Raw genomic sequence first — 25,848 nt, 5'->3', positions numbered from 1 at the left:
CTGACTTGATTTGTTCCATAAGTCAGTATTCATAAATCGGAAATCAAGAAACAACAAATGGACAGAGAGAATGATTATAATCCATGTCTCAGTCCATATGATATCTAGAATGGAGGAATATATGATCCCTTATGTAATGGACAAGTCATTGACTAGGTCAAAGTTCGACAACGACTTTAAGAGCTATGATTGCTAGTTGGGTTTTGGAGTCATACGCAATAATAGTTTTAGACTTATCCAAGTAGGAGACTGTTGGATTAGTGTTTAAGTCCATAACTATAATTGGTATGTACTTGAACCGATTTGGCATGGTCTATTTGGGTTGCATGGCATCGGAACAATTGGATAGCCATAATGAGAAAAAGGATACTAAGTGACTTATATTAATATATTATAAGTTCTAATATATTAATATGAAATCGTATTATTTAATTAGTATTGATCAAGACTTAATTTAGAATTAATTTAATGATAAAAAGGAGCTAATTAAATATGGACTCTTATATATATATATATATATATATATATATGTATATATATATATATATATATATATATATATAGGGGGAGTGCTAGGCACTAGAGTGTGTATACACAAAGAGGGCAAAAATCGATTTCATGACTGTGAACCTAAGTATCCTTATTCTAAAATTATTCCAAGGGTTCTTGGTGTTGTGTGAACCATTTGAGGTGCAACACTTGAGGCACTAGGCTCTTAAAGGTTCAAGACTTCAAGCTTCATCAAAAGGTATGCCATTCTACTAGATACTTGTATTGTATATACTTCTTATATGCTAGTTAGGGTGAAACCTTAGAATATAGAATAATTGCATGTATAATAGAGAAAACATAGATCCAAGGTTTATAGGGTTGCATGTACACCATAGGAGTGTTAGAATGCTCAAAACCCTTCACTCAGGATCCTTGCTGAGAAAGTTGAGTCTGCTCTATAAGAGCAGGAGAAAATCTGGAGGACCACCAATGAGGATCTTCTCCGAAGGGTGGAGTTGTTGAGGAAACAGAAAGCTGAGAAGGAGAAGGAGCATTCTGCGGAGCTTGAGGAGGTGATTGCTGATGCGAAGGCAAGTGTTTCGGTGGCTATCCTGGAGGCTAAGATCAAGTTGGAAGAGGATCTTGGGCATTCAGGATCCTGGAATGTAGTAGGATGGTGCGAGGCACTAGCCAAGCTAACTGGCAAGCCTTTCTCCACTGCTGAGGATCCTACACCGCAACCAGAAGTGGAGAAGGAGGAGAAGAAGGTCGATGATGACCAAGCTAAGGTCTAGGCCCTTTAGGTGGTTAGGGTAGTGTATTTTTTGATGTAACCATTTGACTCCTATAGGGCCGTCCCCCTTTTATTTTGAATACAATTGTTACTCTGTCCTTTATCTTTCTATGTTTCCTTTACCTACATAATATGATACTAAGATATTTGCATAGTTAGGATCCTAAAAACAGTGAATAACTTTCAAGATAAAGTTCTTTTGGCAAATAATAGATAAAATGATTTGATAAGGATTGAGTTAGTTAAACAACTAAAAGTAATAACTTAAAATAATAAGAACTAACTTTGTTAAGCAATTTATAATGTTGAAAGTTTCTTTAAAATTTTGAGGAATAACTTGTAATCCTTAAGAGTTTCAAATAATTTTTATAATAAAACAAGTATAAAAGAATTTGTTAAGAACTAATTTTCGTAAATCTAAGTGCTTTAAAACTTCCATAAAGATATCAATTTAAAATAGTAAATGACTCTGAAGTGATGATAGTTTATAAATCAACAATTGGTTTAGGATCCGGAAAAGTTTAAGATCGATCCTTAATTATACTTAAAAAAATTTCAAAGTTAAGAACAAGGAAAGATGGAACCTAATTGTCTTCGAGTTTTTCCTTAAGCTTCATAAGTTTATTAATCTTAAAATTTACTGAGGATAAATCTCAAGTTAGGAAAGAACTTAGGATCGCTGTAGACTTCTGATGATAAGAATCTCACTGATGAGGATCCTTACCGATGAAGATCCTTAATAATGAGGATCCTTAATGATGAGATCATATGGGGGAATTCCCTTCTTAGGATAACCTGTTTAGGTTATAAACCTTGACAAAATTCTTAGGTAACACCATATGTTCAATTGATAACATGTTAATGTTATATACTGAGGAGGATCCCAACTAGCGACATATTTCATGGGAAAGATCCCTACTTATGATAACATGAAAATGTTATGATTCTAGTGTATTTTCTAGAGAAAGATCCCAACGTGTGATAGCATGAAGATGTTATAAACCTTATGTTCTTTCTGGGGTAAGATCCCAATTTTAGATAACATTAAAATCTTATAAACCTTAAGGATCTTAACTTATGTTCAAAGATAAGAGGGTTGCCAAGCCACTACATCATGAAATGATTCCCTTATTCGTATCTAATAGTTAGATATCGTGCGTTCAAGCGAGGTGTATAAATCATAATTCATGTGAAAGAGGTAATTACCTCTTTAAACCTTAGAGGGGATTAAGTACCCTTAAGCGTAGGAGAGATGATCAGTCTCTAGCTTGTGCATATGATATTTTAAAGATCATACATCTGATATAATGGAATTGTCCAAGTGTTAAGATGCTGTGATCTTCACGTGTTAAGATCCTTACATTCTAGGATCTTCAACCTTGAGGATGGTTGTGTTTTAGGATCATTGCTTATTGAGATCCTTAGCTATACGTTGTTCTGCATAGGAAACGTTAGCTAGGGGTGGGCGTTAGTCTTGCTAACGCCCTTCTGATGCTTAAGTTAGTAATTTATTCAAGGAGAAAATAAGTAATGATGAAAAGTTTAAGGTAAAGAACATCTGCACCTCGGTTTTGTTGAAGATCAATTGATCTTATTAACATATAGTATGCTTTGAGATGTATAGAATTTCAAGATCTTGCCAAAATGTCTCCTTCAAGTGTTGTAGCAAATATGCTCATTTTCCTACTTCAGCTTCTATGAGATATGATCCTTCCCACTTAGGAGCTAATTTACCTACATTAGGATCCTTGGTGTTTTGGAATATTTTCCTTAATACCAAGTCTCCTATTTGGAATCTTCTGACGTTTATGTTCTTGTTGTAGGCCTTTGTGATCCGTTGTTGATGAGCAACAATAAGTATCTTGGCAAGATCTTTGAGTTCGTAAACAGTGTCAAGATCTTGGGCTAGGATCTTGTCATCGTTTTCTTGATTTTGGAGCAAGTATCTTGCTATCGGGATCACTACTTGGGTAGGGATCATAGCTTCTGTCCCAAAAACCAAGGAGTAGAGGGTCTAACCTACGGATACTTTGGAAGTAGTCCTATCTGCTTATAGGATGAAAGGAAGTTCTTCTGCCCATCTTCCTTTCTTTTCATCTAGCCTTTTCTTCAAGTTTTTTACTATGATCTTTTTGCTAGATTCTGCTTGACCATTAGCTTGGGGATGAACATGAGTGGACATTATCATTTTGATTCCCCAACTCATGAAAACTTCTCTTGTCCTCTTGCTTATGAATTGGGATCCATTGTCGCATATGATTTCAGCAGAGATCCCGAACGTGGTCAAGATATTACATTTAATAAATGAGACTACCTCTTTGTCTCTAACCAGAACGAAGGCTTCAGCTTCGATCCACTTCGAGAAGTAATCAGTCATCACCAACATGAAGACTTTTCCTCCTAGAGCTATTGGTAATTTTCCTAATATATCCATTCCCCATTTCATGAATGGCCATGGAGAGATAATAGGCTGTAGAGGTTCAGCTGGTTGATGTAGGATGTTTTTATGTCTTTAGCAAGCGTCACACTTTTGAGCATGTAGAAAATAATCTCTCTTCATGGTTGGACAATAGTATCATGTTGTTAATACCTTGTAGCATAAGGATCTGACCCGAGTGTGATTGCCACAGTCTCTTTCATGTATGTTCTTCAAGACTTCTACAACTTCAGGATCTTCCAATCATATGAGGTATGGACCTGCCATACACTTAATATAGAGTTTACCTTGGATTATTACGAATCTTGAGACTCTTGGTCTGAATTCTCTTTCACTTTTTTCTTCTGTTGTGCCATTTTGGAGATACTCCATAATTGGTTGGGTTCATGATCGTGGACTTTTTTGAGGATCTTGTTCATCAGGATCCCTTTGAGGAGGGATCTGACGATCAAGATATCTAATGGCTGCTACACTTATTGGTTGTCCAGGATTATCGGGTTTGTCAAAAAAGGCTTCTATAGCTGGAGTTATTATCTGGGTTATAAGGATCTTCATTTTTGGTGGGATCCTTAGGGAGGATCCTACGTTTGCTAATGCTTCTGCTTCTGTGTTTTCTTCTTTGGGAACTTGGGTTAGGCTAAAGTTTTCAAAATCAGAGGCTAATTTTTTGAGGATCTTGAGGTATAATGCTAATCTTTCACCTTTCATTGGATAAGATCCATTGAAGTGATTATTAGTTAATAATAAAGAATCAACAAATACCCGGAGATCCTTGATTTGAAGATCCTTAGCCTAGTGTAGTCCCATGATGAGTGCATCATATTCCACTTCGTTTTTAGTTGCGTTGAATTCACAACTAACTGCCTGGGGTAGGATGTCCCCCTGTGGCGATTTTAGTATGATCCCTAGCCGGGTTACTTTTTGGTTTGAAGCTCAATCTGTGAATAGTATGCATTTTCCTCAGTGTTTTTCTTCTAGGAGCTGTTTAGCTTCAATGTCTACTTCATTTTGTAGATCATTACTAAAGTCATCCGTAAAGTCTGCTAATGCTTGTCACTTTATGGCAGATCTTGGCTCATATTTGATGTCAAACGTGCTTAATTTCACTAACCATTTTGCCATCCTTCCTGACATCTCTGGGTTTCTCATCACATTCTTAATAGGATAATTAGTTTTCACATGTATAGTATGTGTCTCAAAATAATGTCGTAACTTAGTTGAAGCAGTTACTAATGCAAGAATTACTTTTTCGAGATGCGAATACCTCGTCTTAGGATCCAGAAGGCTTTTACTTACATAGCAGATAGGATGTTGGTCTCTGTTAAGATCCATGGCTAGGACAACACTTAACGCACTCGAGGATACCGAGAGGTAGATGAGAAATGGTTCTCCATTTATAGGCTTCACCAGTAGTGACACAAAACTTAAGTATCTTTTGAGTTCCTGAAAAGCTTCTTCGTGTTCTTCGGTCCATTCAAACTTCTTGTTCTTCTTCAAGATATCATAGAAGGCTTTACACATTTATGAGGATCTTGAAATGAACCTGTTGATTGCTGCTACTCTTCCGATTAGCCTTTGGATGTATTTTGTTGAAGATGTAGATTTCAGCTCGATGATTGCTTTGATTTGCTCTGGGCTTGCTTCTATTCCTCTCTTGGTTACCATAGACCCAAGGAACATGTCCGACATCATCCCAAAGTGGCATTTAGATGGATTCAACTTCATATTGTATTCGTCTAGAATGTCCAAGGCTCCTTTGAGATCCCTGCGATGATCTTCATCTTTCATGGACTTGACCACCATGTTGTCAATGTAGACCTCCATGGTGCCCCCCAAGCTTGTCATTAAACATCCGGTTCACCAGTCTTTGATATGTTGCACCTACATTTTTAAGACCAAAAGGCATTGTAGTGTAACAATATATACCTGTTGGTGTTATAAATGATGTATCTTCTTGATCAGATGGTTCCATCTGGATTTTTTGGAATTCTTGTTGAAGTATCCATGAAGGTTAAGAGTTTGTGGTCAGCCATTGCATCTATCATGGAGTGAATGTGTGGTAGAGGAAAAGGATTCTTAGGACAAGCCTTGTTAATATCAGTGTAGTCTACACATATTATCCACATACCCTTCTTCTCCTGTACGACAACTACATTAGCTAGCCATCTCGGGAACTTCACTTCCTTGATCATCCCTATCTTGAGAAGATTTTCCATTTCTTCTTTGATGATATGATTCCTTTCGGGTGCAAACTTCCTTCTCTTTTGGTGTATCGGTCTAAAAGAAGGATAAATATTAAGTTTGTGAGTGATAATACTCTTGTCTATACCTGTCATATCTTTGTGTTTCCATGTAAATGTCTTGCTTCTAGTTCGAAGGAAGTTTAACAGGACTTGCTCAATTTGCTCAGGTATTGAGGATCATATGAGGACTTTAGCTTTAGGATCCTCGCTGCTCAGGGGCACTTTTTCATGTTTTGCTCCTTCGTTTCTAGAACATGTCGTGCCTCCTACCTTAATTTCCATGCTTGCTGGGTTTCGTCGTAGGCTTCATAGAGGTTTTATAACATTCCTTTGACTCTTGTTGATCTCCAATGATCTTCACTGTTCCCCACGAAGTAGGCATCTTTACACACTAATTATATGTTGATGGAACCACATTCGTCTCATGGATCCACGGTATACCTGATATCATGTTATAAGAAGATAAGGTGTCCATAACACATTAATTTTGTATGAAGTTTACCCCCTCTATGTATATTGGTAGCTTCATCTCCGTGATGGTGTGTTTAGTTTCTCCGCTAAATCCTATGAGGACCGAGGATCTTTTGATTATCTCCAATTTCGGGATGTTCATCCTCTTCATTGTGTCAAAGAGTATGATATTGACCAAGGATCCTCCGTAAAAAAGGATCCCTTCTGACGAAGTTGTTGGCAATGTATAGTGTTATCACGAGTCCGTCATGGTGAAGATCCTGGATCTCTTCCCCGTCCATCTTGTCAAACATGATTTCCTTTTCATTGCTAACTGATGTATTCTTCCGTGTTCTATCCTCCTTTTTTGTTTTAGAGACCTTGGCATGTCTTTTAGCCTGAGAATAAGAAGTACCACAAATGTTATATCCGCCTGAGATAACATTAATTATCTTGGCGTTTGGGGGTGGAGATCCTGGTTTCTCCGGGATCTTGTGACCATCGTGGTTGTTCTCCTTGGACTTTTCTTTCTTTCTTCCAAGGATCTATTTAAGATTCCCTTTGCTAAGGAGGTAGCTGATCTCCTTTCTTAGAGCTATGCAATCCTACGTCATGTGACTGAAATCTTCGTGGTAAGCACACCATTTGGACTCGTCTTTCCAATTAGTGGACTTGTTATCCTTCTTTGGCCACCTTGCTTTGTCTCCGAGTACCTACATAGCATTGATTAAACCTGAAACATCCATAGAAAAGCAATAGTCAGTGATCTTAGGAGGTTCCTCTTCCTTTCCTTCATCTTCAAGGGCATTAACCATGTGATGATCTGGTTTGGAATAGGGCTTCAATTTGTAGGATCTTGGAGCCGAGGATTTGACCTTCCTATTGAGATTCTTGTATTGACTTGAAGGGTTGCTCCTTTTCTGGACTTCTTTATCCTCTACAGGCCTTATAAACCTCAATGCTCGACACCTAACCTTGTCCAATCTCTTGCATGGAGTCATCACGAGATCTTCCTAGAAGGGTGAATCCTTCCTTGGACCCATCTTGAAGGCCTCCACAAAAGTCGTCATGTCAATGTTGGGGATGCTTAGAGCTTTCCTGCCAAATCTATTAACAAAATCCCTAAGCATTCCTTAGGATCTTGAACCACCCGATACAGATCACTAGTGATTTTCTCAAAGGTTCTGCTATAAGAAAACTGGTTATTGATAATCTTGACTTAATGTGCAAATGAAGTAACAGAATAAGGAGGAATGTTTAGCATCCATTTAAGAGATGATCCCATGAGGGTTGAACCAAATCCTTTGCATAGCCAAGCTTCTTTCAAGTGGACTAGGATGGGAATGATCTCCATCCTTTCTCAATATTGTGCTACGTGCTCTTCAGGATCCGTGGTTCCATCGTAAGGCTTCATGATATGAGTCTGGAAGCGCTTAGGAAGTTCGGTATCGACCATCGTAGGAGAAAATATTGAGATCATGTGACCTGTTAGAGATGCATCTGGTATGGGTTGAGCTACCTCGGGTACACTTGAGATTATGTATCTCAATTGCTGAAGTTCCCTAGCCATGTTTCAACTTATTTCTACATCAACATTCATAGAGTTAGTATTGATAGCATTGATGTTTAAGAATTTACTAAAATCAAGGTTTCTAGGAGTATTGTAAGGCTCATCAAGATCATTGATTATTGTAACAACCCGAAATTTCATGTCACTTCTTGTACCACAACTTGTAATTCAAATCCGATCAACCCGACGTCATTTTCAATTTCATTTCTAATTTCTCCATTTCATTAAGTCATTAGTTTATATTGACCTAAAATGACTTAATGGGTGTTTTAATACATTTAGAAATCATTTTAACACCCAGCTTTAGTGATCGGAATATTTCTAGAAACTACCATATTGGGTTACGGTAACTCAATCGGGTACGACCAAAAACCTCAATTAACGTCGGTATCGGGTAGAATTCTATCGCGTCCAATTCCCGAACATTATATAAACATGTTTAAGACTCCATTTGAAGCCTTTGGCCAAATTATCACTAAACATTTCCCACCTCTCTCCTAATCCAAGTTTAAGGGATCAAAACTCAAATTTAGGGCTTCTAATCTCAAAGGTACCTTCCTAGCCTTAACCTATAACATATTTGTCATCCAATTTCGAGTTTAAGTCATGAATTAGGCCTAACATTCATGAGTTTACGGCCATAGAACATTCATGGGCCGTAAACTCATATTTCAAGGGTTTTTAAGCCCTAAAACCCTTCCTTTGCAAAGTTGGACACTAGATATGACTTAAGGGATTAAAGGGAAGAAATTATAACATGTAGAACATGGATTTAGAGGGACAAAAGTGAGTTTACGGCCAAGGAGCATTCTTGGGCCGTAAACTCATATTCAAGGGGTATTTAAGCCATTTAACCCTTCCAAAACCTAGTTGAGACTTAGACGTGAACCTTGGACTTGCTAATCTAGACTTGGAACACTTTAAACTTGATTTTTGTGTAACAAAGAAGAGTTTACGGCCAAGACACTCTCTTGGGCCGTAAACTCCTCTAAAAGAGTGATTTAAGGCCTTTAAACATGTTCAAATGCTTCCAAACTCAATATATGGCTTTGTGGTAAAATCTAGATGCATCTAAAAATGGTTTAAAGGATTAAAACACAACAAAAGTATGATTTATGGGAGTTTACGGCCTAAGAACATATTCTTGGCCGTAAACTCATAAAACAATGTTTATGAGGCATTAAACACACTCAAATGTCTTGTGTAAATTTCTAGAATCACATGTGAATGTTTTAAGCACCAAAAACTACTTTGCTCAATTGTAAAGGAGAGTTTACGGCCTTAGAACATACCTCTAGGCCGTAAACTCCAATAAATGTCCTAATTGGTGTTCTAAATTCATAACAATGCTTAGAAAATTAGTTTGAATCACATGTGATTGCCCTAAATAGCTTAAATCAATTTTTCTTAGCCTTAGTGAGTTTACGGCCGTAAATTCTATGAGTGGGGCCGCAAACTCAGGCTTTAAATGTGTTAAATCCATTCCAAGTGTTCCAAGGTGTCTAGATAATCATTCCTAGCAATCCCTAAGTTCATTTGAGTCCTTAAAACACCAAAACCTCACCCACATGAGTTTACGGCCGTAAACTCATGTATGTGGGTGTTCCATTGTTGTAAACTCTTTAAAATGTTTATTTATGGGGAGAAAACTCAAGTCCCAAGTCCCTAGTGTCATTACAAGTCCTTAAGCACCACCCGGATCACTCCAAACGCTCATTTTAAGGTGTTTAACCTCATTGGAGTGTAATGTTCCATATGATTAGTGAATGTATCCCTAATTGTATATATATGGACATTATTTCATTTTACATAGGGTCATCACGAGTAATCAAACCCCGAACCAACATCTAGCATTCAAATCCGACACGTTTCCGAGTCCGGTGAGTTCATACCCCTACCTTTTTCACTGTTTTTCACTGTTTTCAGGGGGGGAACACAAGCAAAGTACAAGGGTTTTCTTGTACTCAAAACTTATTTTTCGTGTGTGTGTTTCACATTTCTTATGCTTTTAATACTGATATACGTAACTGATAACCAGTAAATCATACAGTTCACTTAAACATCTAATTGTGAAATGGATTTTATAAATGGTTATGTTTTATATATATTTCACAAATGGTTTCCACATTTTATCAGTTAAAAGCATGACATTATAACACATAAACAATATAATTCGTACACTGTCTTGTCCTCGGTAACATTCCATAGAGATACGCGAATGGGGGATTATTCTATTATTACTAGTAAATTTGTTATTCCGTATGATTGGAGACACGTCCTCGGCGAACACTCCACAGAGATACGCGAGTGGAGGACTATACCCGTAACCAGAATCTCTGGGATTTAGAGAGCGTGACTTGAGTGTATAGATCTATACGGGGCTGACTACCCCACACCCGGCTGCTAGCTACAGCCGAACCGAAATGGTTCAAGGGTGACGAAAGTCATAAGAATTGTGGACTACTTATTGCCACAGGTTCAGTCTTTAGTATGGTTATGGAACTCGTAATTAGGATAACAGAGATTTACTTACAGTAATAATGAACCATATACTACATTTTACAGATAACCAGGAATTAGTTTATATCTTTTACATCTTTTACAAATAATAACCAACATTCAGGAAGGTATGGGACCTTCCTGGGGAAAACTTTGTACATAACCAGGTTTGACAGAAAACATCTTTTACATTAGAAACCAACATACAGGAAAGCATGGGGCATTCCTGGGTAACATTCACATAATTAGAAAAGTGTAACCAATTGTATATTATCACATCTTTTACAATAACTAACTATTCAGGAAAGTATGGGACTTTCCTGGGAATACACTGATACATTTTCAGAAACAGAAAGGAAATATAAACATTTTTACAAAACAAATCTACTTATGAACTCACCAGCTTTATGCTGATTTTCAAACCGCTTGTGTTCTCAGGTCATCTTTAGAACAGGTACCTGAAGATTTCTTTTGATTGGAAGATGGAGTACATGAAGATCCGTTTCTTTTGTCTATGTATACTATGTATTACAACTGTATAAACTTTACTTTTGAAATTAACTGTAAAACTTTAATATGTAATGTAATGGTTGTTCTACTCTACTGACTATGTGCATTGGATTTGATACTCAACGTGGAGTCAACCCCGAAAAAAAAAACGTTTCCGCCTTTGGTTTTCGGGGTGTGACAGATTGGTATCAGACCCCTTGTTTATAGTGAATAAAGTATACCAAACCTTACATGGTATAAAACTATAAACACTAAAGGGCCTAAATGCTCTGAAATAAAAGTATCTTCAGACTATAAGTATCTTCAAAAATATACAAGCATACCGAACCGTCGAGATTCGTATCTATAAGTAGAACAAAACATAAGTAAATGGGTGTTGTGTATTGCAGTTAAACCTGGACAGTTATGTAGTCGTGTCTAGGGTCAATATAGCCTGGCCAACTATATTCATTCGAGACACGGCCAACATGTGTTTGGGAGTGACTGTAATATACGGCAAGCCTAAAAACTTACCCAATATCCCAAACAACAAATCGTCGCTACAGTAAACCATGAAATACTATGGGAGTATTTCTCGAGCCGATCCTTTGTAGGAATTCTTGTATACGTGTTATTCATTGGTTATTACTCTAGTGATAAAACGTTCTATCTCGATAACTCCTTCCTGCTTTATCGCTTAGTATGATGCTATAATTGCCTTGAAGAGATATCTCCTGTCTCAGATCTCTTGATTTAATTCAGAGGACTTATGATCCTCTCTTTCCTGATCTTTTTAGATCAAGATGCCTCCAAGAAAAAGACCCAGCTCAAAGAACAATGATAATCCCTCTTCGCCGCCACCCCCTCTCCAGTTTGACCTAGCATCACTCCAAACGATGATGACCGCTGCAATGGTAGCAGCTATGTCGCAAATGAACTCTAATAGTTCAGGAGGTGGTTCTCAATCTCAAAACCCTGAAGGTAGTCAGGGGCACCAAAGAGGAAATTCCTATAAGGATTTCATGAACGCGAAACCAACATCCTTTAATGGCACTGGAGGTGTCATTTCCTTATCCCGATGGTTCGAGAAAATCGAATCCATCTTCGAAATCTGTGCTTGTGCAGAGTCTGATAAAGTTAAGTTTGCGGCTTGTACCTTCGAAGATAAAGCCTTGACTTGGTGGAATGGTCGAGTCAAATCTCTGACCTTACCTGTAGCCAATGCCATGGGCTGGGAAGCCATGAAAGAACTTCTCCTTGCTGAGTACTGCCCCCGTGGTGAAATGCAAAAATTAGAGCACGAGCTTTGGAATTTGAAAATGAAAGGTTCTGACATTGCTGCGTATACTTCCCGATTCGATGATCTCGCACTTCTCTGTCCGGGATTAGTCACTCCTGAAAACAAAAAGATCGAAAGGTTCATTTGGGGATTATCTCAACCAACAAAGAGTCATGTTTTGGCTGCTCGTCCGAATACTTACGATAGTGCCAAGACTTTAGCTCAAATTCTGATTGATCACAGCGACGACATTAAGGAAATCACTACCACTTCTGAGCCGACTCAAAGGAGTGGTGAAAAGAGGAAATTCTGGAAGAAAAAGAAGGGTCAGTCTTTTCAAGGATCTTCCAAGAAACAACAGACGGTAGCAGTCCATGCTGCTACTGTTACTCCTGTTACTGCAGTTTCTGTCATGGGATCCATAGCCTCAACTCCTACCAGCCGATATGTTGGTAACCTCCCTCTTTGTGAAAAATGCAAGTATCACCACAATCCTGGTCCCTGTCGAGAACTATCCTGTACCAATTGTGGAAAGAAGGGACACACTGTTCGATACTGCAAAGCTCTGACTCAATCAGCAAATCAATCATCTGGAACAGGCGTTGGTCAAGCCTGTTATAACTGTGGTGAGGTCGGACACTTTAAAAGGAACTGCCCCAAGAAGAACACTGCTAGCAACACAGGAAGGGTCCTTGTTATGGGACGAGAAGAAGCAGTTGCTGATCCCAATGTTGTCTTGGGTACGTTTCTTCTCGACAACTCGTATGCTAATATTCTTTTCGATTCGGGCGCTGAAAGAAGTTTTGTTAGTCATGCATTCAAACATAACCTAAAACATAATTCCCAACCTCTAACCGAAATATTTACCGTCGAAATGGCAAACGGAGAGAAAGAGAGTGCGAGTGAAGTATTCGTAGATTGCATTCTTACCTTAAACGACCATTCGTTTCCTATCGATCTTATGCCCGTATCTATAAAGAGCTTTGATGTCATTATTGGCATGGATTGGTTGAGCCCCAATCATGCAGATATCCTTTGCTTCGAAAAAGCCATTCGTCTTAACCTTCTTTCTGGTCAAACTCTAATGATCTATGGCGATAAACTCGGTTCCAATCTTCGTATCATCTCCTGCATCAAAGCTCAGAAACTCCTGCGTAAGGAGTGTGTTGCATTCTTGGCTCACGTAATCAACGAAAATCAAGAAGTTAAAAACCTCGCGAGCATCCCCGAGGTCTGCAATTTTCCTGATGTGTTTCCCGAAGAGCTTCCAGGAATCCCTCCCGAGCGTCAGGTCGAGTTTCGTATTGACCTAATTCCTGGGGCTACTCCTGTAGCGAAGTCTCCGTATCGCTTAGCTCCGGCAGAGATGCAGGAGCTATCCAGTCAACTTAACGAATTGATTAGCAAAGGATTCATTAGGCCGAGTTCCTCACCCTGGGGAGCTCCGGTTTTGTTTGTCAAGAAGAAGGATGGATCCTTTCGAATGTGTATAGATTATCGTGAATTAAACAAGTTGACTGTCAAAAACCGATATCCTCTTCCTCGTATAGATGACCTTTTCGATCAACTCCAGGGAGCCAGTTACTTCTCTAAGATAGACCTTCGGTCAGGGTACCATCAATTGCGAGTTCATGAAAGTGATGTGCCCAAAACAGCTTTCAGGACTCGATATGGACACTATGAGTTCGTAGTGATGCCCTTCGGTTTAACCAACGCACCGACAGTGTTCATGGACCTTATGAACCGGGTGTGCCGTCCCTTCTTAGACAAATTCGTCATCGTGTTCATTGACGACATCCTCGTTTACTCTCGAAGCGAAGAAGACCACAAACAACACTTGAGGCTAGTATTGGAAACCCTTAGATCCGAAAAGCTATACGCAAAGTTTTCAAAATGTGAGTTTTGGATACGGAAGGTAATTTTCCTTGGTCATGTGATAAGTGAGGAGGGTATTCATGTTGATCCTTCCAAGATTAAGGCAATAGAGAATTGGTCAGCACCGAAGACACCCACAGAAATCCGACAATTCTTGGGTCTCGCTGGCTATTATCGAAGGTTCATCCAAAACTTTTCCCGAATCGCCAAACCTCTAACCACTCTAACACAAAAAGGTGTACCCTTTTGTTGGGGTGATAAACAAGAGACCGCATTTCAGACATTGAAGAAAGCTCTGTGCAGCGCGCCTGTCCTATCCTTACCCGAAGGAACAGAGGACTTTGTTGTCTACTGCGATGCATCTACTGAAGGTTTAGGTTGTGTGCTTATGCAGAGAGGAAAAGTGATTGCTTATGCCTCTAGACAGTTGAAAACACACGAGGTCAACTATACCACACACGATTTGGAGCTTGGAGCCGTAGTTTTTGGATTAAAAATTTGGAGGCATTACCTTTACGGAACTAAGTGTACGATCTTTACTGATCATAAGAGCCTGCAACATATCTTTGACCAAAAAGACCTGAACATGAGACAAAGGCGATGGGTTGAACTACTCAGTGATTATGAGTGTGAAATCCGCTACCATCCCGGCAAGGCCAATGTGGTAGCAGATGCCCTTAGCCGAAAGGAGAATACCAGCAACAAAGTGAAGAGTCAGTCGATAACCATCCAGTCCAATCTACCCATGCAAATCCGAGAAGCTCAGCTCGAAGCCCTGAAACCGGAGAACATGACAACTGAAGCTTTGAGAGGAATGGAAAAGAAACTTGAGATCAGAAGTGACGGAGTCCAGTGTTTTATGGATCGAATCTGGATTCCCAAGTCTGGAGGATTAAGAGAGTTAGTCATGGAAGAAGCACATAGAACCAGATACTCTGTTCACCCGGGCTCTGACAAGATGTACTTAGATCTCAAGAAACAATATTGGTGGCCAAACATGAAAGCTGAGATAGCTACATTTGTGGGCAAGTGCTTGACTTGCGCCAAAGTCAAAATCGAACATCAGAAACCTTCAGGTCTGCTTCAACAACCCGAGATCCCCGAGTGGAAATGGGAGATGATTGCCATGGACTTCATCACCAAACTACCCAAGTGTTCTAGTGGGTGCGATACCATTTGGGTAATTGTCGATCATTTGACAAAATCCGCTCACTTCATTCCAATTAAAGAATCATACAAGATGGAAAGACTTGCGCGAATCTACATCCAGGAGGTAGTACGTCTACACGGTGTACCTGTATCCATTATCTCTGATCGAGATAGCAGGTTTACTTCCAGATTTTGGCAATCTCTTCAGAAAGCCCTTGGAACCCAACTAGACATGAGCACGACATACGATCCTCAAACTGACGGTCAAAGCGAGAGAACAATTCAAACTCTGGAGGACATGCTTAGGGCATGTGTCATTGACTTTGGAAAGTCGTGGGACGCACATCTACCATTGATCGAATTCTCATACCACAACAGTTACCACACCAGCATTAGGGCTGCCCCGTTCGAAGCTCTATACGGTCGCAAGTGCAGATCCCCTCTGTGCTGGGCCGAGGTAGGAGATACACAGTTAGCAAAGAGTCGAGTCCCCGACAGCGCACTTACCGGTCCTGAAATCATCCGTGAAACCACTGAGAAAATTATCCAAATCCGTGAACGACTAAAGGCCTCGCGCGATCGTCAAAAGAGTTACGCTGATAATCGTCGGAAACCCCTTGAATTCCAAGTTGGAGATCGGGTTCTGTTAAAAGTCTCGCCCTGGAAAGGCACTGTACGTTTCGGTAAACGTGGGAAACTTAATCCGAGGTACATTGGACCTTTTGAAATCGTCGCCAGAGTTGGTCCGGTAGCCTACAAACTTCAGTTACCTCACGAACTCAGTAACATTCATCCCGTCTTCCATGTTTCAAATCTCAAAAAGTGCCTATCCGATGAAACCCTAACAATTCCCTTAGACGAGATTGAGATCGATGAAAACCTCAACTTTGTGGAGGAACCAATTGAGATCATGGATCGAGAAGTCAAACGTACGAAACAGAGTCGCATCCCGTTGGTGAAGGTTCGCTGGAATGCCAAGCGAGGACCGGAGTTCACTTGGGAGCGAGAAGACTCGATGCAACAGAAATATCCACAACTCTTTTCTAATCCATGATTTGTATCTTGTCTTGTGTTTAAACTTTGAATTTCGGGACGAAATTCCCTCTAACGGGGGGATAATGTAACAACCCGAAATTTCATGTCACTTCTTGTACCACAACTTGTAATTCAAATCCGATCAACCCGACGTCATTTTCAATTTCATTTCTAATTTCTCCATTTCATTAAGTCATTAGTTTATATTGACCTAAAATGACTTAATGGGTGTTTTAATACATTTAGAAATCATTTTAACACCCAGCTTTAGTGATCGGAATATTTCTAGAAACTACCATATTGGGTTACGGTAACTCAATCGGGTACGACCAAAAACCTCAATTAACGTCGATATCGGGTAGAATTCTATCGCGTCCAATTCCCGAACATTATATAAACATGTTTAAGACTCCATTTGAAGCCTTTGGCCAAATTATCACTAAACATTTCCCACCTCTCTCCTAATCCAAGTTTAAGGGATCAAAACTCAAATTTAGGGCTTCTAATCTCAAAGGTACCTTCCTAGCCTTAACCTATAACATATTTGTCATCCAATTTCGAGTTTAAGTCATGAATTAGGCCTAACATTCATGAGTTTACGGCCATAGAACATTCATGGGCCGTAAACTCATATTTCAAGGGTTTTTAAGCCCTAAAACCCTTCCTTTGCAAAGTTGGACACTAGATATGACTTAAGGGATTAAAGGGAAGAAATTATAACATGTAGAACATGGATTTAGAGGGACAAAAGTGAGTTTACGGCCAAGGAGCATTCTTGGGCCGTAAACTCATATTCAAGGGGTATTTAAGCCATTTAACCCTTCCAAAACCTAGTTGAGACTTAGACATGAACCTTGGACTTGCTAATCTAGACTTGGAACACTTTAAACTTGATTTTTGTGTAACAAAGAAGAGTTTACGGCCAAGACACTCTCTTGGGCCGTAAACTCCTCTAAAAGAGTGATTTAAGGCCTTTAAACATGTTCAAATGCTTCCAAACTCAATATATGGCTTTGTGGTAAAATCTAGATGCATCTAAAAATGGTTTAAAGGATTAAAACACAACAAAAGTATGATTTATGGGAGTTTACGGCCTAAGAACATATTCTTGGCCGTAAACTCATAAAACAATGTTTATGAGGCATTAAACACACTCAAATGTCTTGTGTAAATTTCTAGAATCACATGTGAATGTTTTAAGCACCAAAAACTACTTTGTTCAATTGTAAAGGAGAGTTTACGGCCTTAGAACATACCTCTAGGCCGTAAACTCCAATAAATGTCCTAATTGATGTTCTAAATTCATAACAATGCTTAGAAAATTAGTTTGAATCACATGTGATTGCCCTAAATAGCTTAAATCAATTTTTCTTAGCCTTAGTGAGTTTACGGCCGTAAACTCTATGAGTGTGGCCGCAAACTCATGCTTTAAATGTGTTAAATCCATTCCAAGTGTTCCAAGGTGTCTAGATAATCATTCCTAGCAATCCCTAAGTTCATTTGAGTCCTTAAAACACCAAAACCTCACCCACATGAGTTTACGGCCGTAAACTCATGTATGTGGGTGTTCCATTGTTGTAAACTCTTTAAAATGTTTATTTATGGGGAGAAAACTCAAGTCCCAAGTCCCTAGTGTCATTACAAGTCCTTAAGCACCACCCGGATCACTCCAAACGCTCATTTTAAGGTGTTTAACCTCATTGGAGTGTAATGTTCCATATGATTAGTGAATGTATCCCTAATTGTATATATATGGACATTATTTCATTTTACATAGGGTCATCACGAGTAATCAAACCCCGAACCAACATCTAGCATTCAAATCCGACACGTTTCCGAGTCCGGTGAGTTCATACCCCTACCTTTTTCACTGTTTTTCACTGTTTTCAGGGGGGGAACACAAGCAAAGTACAAGGGTTTTCTTGTACTCAAAACTTATTTTTCGTGTGTGTGTTTCACATTTCTTATGCTTTTAATACTGATATACGTAACTGATAACCAGTAAATCATACAGTTCACTTAAACATCTAATTGTGAAATGGATTTTATAAATGGTTATGTTTTATATATATTTCACAAATGGTTTCCACATTTTATCAGTTAAAAGCATGACATTATAACACATAAACAATATAATTCGTACACTGTCTTGTCCTCGGTAACATTCCATAGAGATACGTGAATGGAGGATTATTCTATTATTACTAGTAAATTTGTTATTCCGTATGATTGGAGACACGTCCTCGGCGAACACTCCACAGAGATACGCGAGTGGAGGACTATACCCGTAACCAGAATCTCTGGGATTTAGAGAGCGTGACTTGAGTGTATAGATCTATACGGGGCTGGCTACCCCACACCCGGCTGCTAGCTACAGCCGAACCGAAATGGTTCAAGGGTGACGAAAGTCATAAGAATTATGGACTACTTATTGCCACAGGTTCAGTCTTTAGTATGGTTATGGAACTCGTAATTAGGATAACAGAGATTTACTTACAGTAATAATGAACCATATACTACATTTTACAGATAACCAGGAATTAGTTTATATCTTTTACATCTTTTACAAATAATAACCAACATTCAGGAAGGTATGGGACCTTCCTGGGGAAAACTTTGTACATAACCAGGTTTGACATAAAACATCTTTTACATTAGAAACCAACATACAGGAAAGCATGGGGCATTCCTGGGTTAATATTCACATAATTAGAAAAGTGTAACCAATTGTATATTATCACATCTTTTACAATAACTAACTATTCAGGAAAGTATGGGACTTTCCTGGGAATACACTGATACATTTTCAGAAACAGAAAGGAAATATAAACATTTTTACAAAACAAATCTACTTATGAACTCACCAGCTTTATGCTGATTTTCAAACCGCTTGTGTTCTCAGGTCATCTTTAGAACAGGTACCTGAAGATTTCTTTTGATTGGAAGATGGAGTACATGAAGATCCGTTTCTTTTGTCTATGTATACTATGTATTACAACTGTATAAACTTTACTTTTGAAATTAACTGTAAAACTTTAATATGTAATGTAATGGTTGTTCTACTTTACTTACTATGTGCATTGGATTTGATACTCAACGTGGAGTCAACCCCGAAAAAAAAACGTTTCCGCCTTTGGTTTTCGGGGTGTGACAATTATAGATGCTCGATTGTTCATAGTCGTCCCCCAGGGTGATGTAGCAGTAGCAGGAGCTGTGTTACCCTGTTGATTTCTTGAGGATCCTGCATTGTCAAAGTTTAGGATCCTTGGTTGTACAACTGTGGGCATTATTTCTTGGGATCTCTGAAATTCCGCCTTCATCCTCTCCAGTTCTCTAAGTAGTGTTCTATTGTGGTATTGCTGTTGAGTCATCCGTTTCATCATTTTCCTCATCCTAGCAAAGAGTTTAATAGTAGTGACTGGAGCAGTCGGATCCTGGAGTCCTAAAGATCCTAAACTTCCTTGTTTAGTGACCCGAGGGGTGTTTCTCTCAAAAGTATCATATGCTTTCCTCTGACCGGGGGGTCTACTTGGAGGAGGTGGTTGGTTTTTGGTTGGAGTGGAAGGAGCGGAGGATGAAGAAAGGATCGGTTGTGTAGACAAGATCTTTCAAGGATTTTGAACACCACAGCCCCACAATGGGCGCCAAATTTTTTTGGTCAAAAATTAAACAAGTATAAATCAACCAAATTGAATGAGAGGATGTGATGTTCGAATTTTGCAATAGAGAAAGGTAAAGAGAATGACATGATTGTTTACAAGGAAATCCCATGATCCTTGCTAGGATCTCTGGCACAAAACCTTGGGAAGTGATAATGATCACCTGCCTTGATGATTTTATTAATATAAAATGAGGATTACAGAGAGTATTTCAGCAAGAACAAGTGAAAAAGTTCGTAGTGCAAGCTAAGAGTAAGTAGAGTGTGTCATGTGCGAGATACTTGTGTCAATTTATAGTCTAAATTAGCTAACAAGATGTCCGATATTCCCGGGATCCTCTATGACCAGGTTTGTGAACGTTGTTTGACTTGGTATTCCAAGTCTTTAGCATAGTTGAGACGACTCTCTGTTGAGAATAAGTCTTCGCTTGACTATTTCTGTACATGGGTTAGTTAAGAACAAACCATAATGGTTATAAATGTTAGTAAATAATAATAATGGTAATAGTCAGAATAAGTCTTCGTTTTCTATGCTCTTTATATCCTAGGTGGAACAATGCTTTCTTTAGCAATCTTGAGCACCCCATGTAGATCCATGATACTCTTCTCCAAACCATTCATATAGTAGTTCATAGTGAACTACTTGTATGAACTAGTAAAAGAGTTAAGGATGACATCTGTAACATCCTGTTTCCTGCCATTTCTAGGCCATGGGCTGGAAGTTGATTATGTAAGGCTTGGGTCTTAAGGAGGCAAAGTTTAGGCCTTGTTGAAGGAGATAATGACAGCTAATAGATTTAACCCTTGAATTGTGTTGGGCCAAAGGGTAAAAAGAAAAAAGTCATAGGCTGGGTTCTTTCATGAAATATGATTTTTTTTTCGAGAAGTTTTTAGTCCATGATATTTAGATTATGTTGTGGGGCTCTTCAACACTCTTCTATGGATATAAAGAACATCGAAAACGAAGAAGTTAGGACGGTTTGAAGTTAAGAAGGTTTTGGGTTAATCCGCGTGCGTTGGGTGTACTAAGGCTAGGCAGGTCGTGGGGGATCAACCTGGTACGTTGGGCATACCAGGAGTACGATCGGCGTACACGATCAGACTCCAAACCATAATTTCAAGGTTTTGAGCCCTATTTAAGCTCCTTAACTCCCCCAAACCCTTTCCATTCTCAACCTCCACCCCTTCAATGTCCTCCCTTGAAACCCTACCCGAGTTTGAGCCTTGTGAGCAAAAAGATGGTGTTTTAAGTGCTTTGGAGTGTTCTTGGTAAATCTTGGAGAAGAAGGAGCTCATTGGAGAAGTATTGGTTGCATTGGATCTTGTAGATCCAGACCTTGTTCACCTTGATCTTTCTTCTAGAGGTATAAAGTTTGAATTTTGATGAGGCATTTGTTAGATTTAGCTAGTTTTGGGTGTTATGAGCTTTTGGTCACTTTAAGTGCATAAAGTTTAGATCTTGAAAGTTGGTGACCTTGTCATGGATAAAGTTAGAAACTTTATCTATCTAGACATCATATTGATTTAGATTTGAAGGTTAGAGACTTGGACTTAATGGATTATGTTGAAAAAGATTCACTTTTGGTCCCTTGGAGACATAAAGACTAGATCTTGGTTGTTTGGACCATTCTTATGGATAAAGTTGGAGACTTTATCAATTATGGAGTTATTAGGAACCATAAAAATGTGATCTTGCCCTTTCTATCCCTTCTATGCAAGAGTTATGATGTGTTAAATGGATTAATAAGTTAGGGTTTTGGCTTTTGGACATTTTCTATCCAGGGAAAGTCATAAAGGTAGAAGCTTTATCACTTAAATCAATGTTTTGAGTTTAGATCTGAGCTCTAGATAAAAGGTCTTACGTGATAAAGTACTTAATGGATAAGTAAGAACATGCCGCGTATGTTGGGCGTACTCAGTTGTCCTGGACTTTGAATTTTGTTGACTTCCGTTGACCGTTGACTTTTTGACCAAGTTTGACTTTGGGTCAAACTTGAGGATTTTGGACTATTGTTTAAGATTTTATCTGGTTCTGGTGTTAGTGGATTCACGAGAGCAAGCAATGCAGAAGGGAGCGTATTCCAGTGCTTCAAGGTTCTTAGATTTAGGTGAGTTTTCTTTACTGTACTTGTAAGTCGAAGGCACCAATGCCAACCCACAAGGTTATATATCCTGGTATATAGAATGTTGTTATGCTTTAGTGATCTGTTAGATATGTGTCCCGATATATATGATGTTGTTATGCTGTAATGATTTGTTAGATTTGTGTCCTAGTATATAGGATGGTGTTATGTTGTAGTGATTTGTTAGATCTGTGTTTTGGTATATAGGATGTTGCTATGTTGTAGTGATCTGTTATATCTATATCATGGTATATAGGATGTTGCTATGCGGTAGTGATATGTAGATCTTCCTGTTTCTCTGTTGAATGGTTATGTGTTTATCTGTTATGTATATGTTAACATGTGATGGCTTTAGGTTGAGGCTCTACTGCTATGCACGTGAGCAAATAAACTGGGGGTATTCCAGTCCGCTGACTGAGTGGACCCGAGGGTATTCCAATTCGATGATTGAGTGGACTCGTTGTATGTTGGCATTCTAGTTTGATGACTTAGTGGGACGAGACATTCTAGTCCGATGTATGGTTGGGTCGGGGGTTATCCAGCCAAACGACTGTGGACCCGTGGGTATTCCAGTCCGATGACTGAATGGACGCAACATGCTTTTTTGTATATGATATGTTATGTGGTGGTACTTTGGGGGAATTCACTAAGTTTCGTGCTTATAATTTCAGTTTTATGTTTAAGGTACTTCAGATGACCGGGACAAGGCGAAGGCTTGATCGTGCACATCATCCTGGAGTTTTTTGAGACTATCATTTTGGGATACTCTGATTTATGTTTATGACTTTTGGAAGCTATGGTTTGTAAATGCTTATGGTTTTGGATTGGTTTCAGAAAAGAAAAAAATTTACCATGATTTTCTGGATGTTATAAGCTGGTATCAGAGCGTTGGTTTAAGTGAATTGGATGAACATTCGTGTGAATCCAGACTCAAACTAAGGATCTATGAAAGTTTTCAAATTATTTTCAAAAATAACCAAGGAAGGATGAGATGTGTATGATTAACCGGAGCAAGAAATTATACTCCAAGTTACCACATTGTTACTTGTTTATGATTATTATGATAGAACTGCATGCTAGTGATAGGCTAAGAATCTTCAGGAATTGCATGATATAATTGCCTGATGTATGATGCCTGATAGCCTAGGAGGACTTCTTACATGTTAGATGAAATTGACATCATTACTGTAGTTTCTTAGTGTGTGCATCATAGTTTTACATAACAAAGATTCTATAGCCTAAGAATGTTTGATTTAACTTTATTTCCTATTATTATATGATAAAGGGCTTAGGGTAGACCATCAACAAACAACATTAGTTTTTCCTAATCATGTATAGATTCATCAACATCAAATGTTGGACCGGCATAAATAACAACCTTATCTTTATATGTAAAATCACCCCTTCTACAAGCCCATTGTAAGAAGGAACATGATTCAATGTCATAGGTAATAAATTAAAATTTAGGTTACCTCCAGCACCAAAAGACCGATTACCACTTGAATGATTTTCCCCTATAAATTGATTAATAACACTTTCCATAACATTATTAACAACAAACAGTTGTATTGTATTTAGAGGCATTGTAACATTTGTTGGAACCTATAAGTGAACCTCTAGCAATCTTAATTACCTCTGAAGATCCGAAGTAAATCAGTTTCCGAAATGAATAAGTTGGTGTCCGGAGTTGAAGCCTTGATCCGGAACTGATGATCTCCAGAATATTAAGATGTCCGGAAGAGAAGAAGATATTTTGAACTATATGAAGGCATTCCGGAATGGATGTTATGTCTGAAATGTTATCTTGTCTGAATCAGTGTTTTGTCCATGTGCATTTATCATATTTTTCATTTAGCTTGATTTAACTTGTCATAGGACTTAGTCTCTTTTGTCAAACTCGAATATTCAGAGTGTCAGATGTAACTCTTTTATCTAGTCCTATGTATGTAATCAGTTAGTACCATGTATATTGTTCTCCTATTTATAGGAGCTTTCAATGTTAAATCAAATGATGGATCATTCAAACATATCTAGCAATATTCCATTTTAATTCACTTTCTCTCAAAAAACATTCTTCTTGTTCTTCATTTATTGTCTTTACCTTGATCATCTTCCTCACTCTTCATTAATATCTTAAATACTTTGTTGATTACATTAACTCAGACTTAACTGGTCTTGCCATACTTGACTGTTACATTCATTCGCAAGTAGACATTGATCTTACGCATCAGAACCTCCTTGTTCTCACAATTGGTATCAGAGCTTACGTGGTTCTCCTTTGAATCCATAAGATCATATTATAGCTAGTTTGAAATTACCTTCGTATTTCAACCATTTTTGTGTTTACGATAAAATTTCTTCTATATACCACTTTTGCTTAAAGATATCTTAACTTCAATGGCTGCTTCTAATCCTCAAAAAATGTATTTAATGCAAATCGAAAATAGCATGGGTTGCCCTACTCATTCCCCACTGCTAGTTGTTGAAGAATATGATCATTGGAAAGTAAAAATGGAAAGATTTTTATTGGCTTAAGAGAAAGGTGAAGCTATCTGGAAATCTGTCAAACAAGGACCCCATGTTTTAGTTAGAACAACAGTTAGAGATGTTGGTACTCAACTCATGGGTCAAGATGAACAATGCCCAAATCCTCTCACTATTGACGATATTGAGAAGTTTCATGCTGATCAAGTAGCATTCTCTGAAATGGTATTTGGTGCTCCACCATCTCTCTTTGACCACATCAAGATGTGTAATTTTGCCAAAGAAATTTGGGACACTCTTCAAGATTTGATCGAAGGTTCTGAAAATATGAAAGACAAGCGTCTGACATCTGTTGTAAACGAGTTTGACACCTTTACAACAACTCCTGGTGAATCAGTTGCCTCAGCCTCTAACCGATACCGAATTGTAGTCAACAATATGACTGCTCATGGGATTGTCCAAACTCCTTTGGAGTACAATCTCAAGTTCATAAATAGCATTGGTAAAGGATGGGGAAACGTGAAGTCCTGTCTTCAAAGCAATGGATCTTTGAAGAAGTTGAAGCTCTACCAACTATTTGATGAACTACAAGGTCATGAATTGAACGTTGCTAATACATTAAGAGAACTCTCCGGAGGCCCCCTTTCTCTTGTTAGTTCTTTTGAACCATTAGTTCCTAACCCATCTATCTCAGACCCTCTTAAACCCATTATTCCACCTGTTCAGCCATCCTTACCGATTTTATCCACTCAAAGCTATTCTAATGATGGTGCTCTCGATTCTGAAGCCATGGACTCCGAACTACATTTTCAGCAGGAGTTCGCACTACTCTCCATGAAATATAAACATCCATTTAATCCATCTCACAAAACTTATCAAAATCGCTTTAATGCTCCTCATCAATACAATCCTCAATCATAATCTGCTCCGCATCAACAAACCACCTCAGAAAACCCTCCAGCCTACAAACCAAACATCTTCAAACCCAATTCCACTCTGGAACCTCAACAGATTCCGAAAATAGACAAATCCAAAATTGTGTGTCATAAGTGTGGACATGAAAATCATTTTGAAAAAGATTGTCTGGCTGATATTCCGCAAAAACTAAAAATCAAAGATTCTGCTTACTATGCCCGAAAAGCACAAGAATTGTCTGAAGGTGAGAAGGAATTTGTCACAATTGTGTCTAGAGATGTGGAAGGATATTGGTCATCCGGAGATGATGATGATATGATTGTTAGAAGAAACATGTGTTTGACGACGAGACAAACC

Source organism: Lactuca serriola, chromosome 9 (genome assembly GCF_051521515.1).
Source record: "Lactuca serriola cultivar US96UC23 chromosome 9, Lser_US96UC23_V15, whole genome shotgun sequence".
NCBI lineage: Eukaryota > Viridiplantae > Streptophyta > Magnoliopsida > Asterales > Asteraceae > Lactuca > Lactuca serriola.
Note: the sequence above shows the minus strand (reverse complement) of the source record.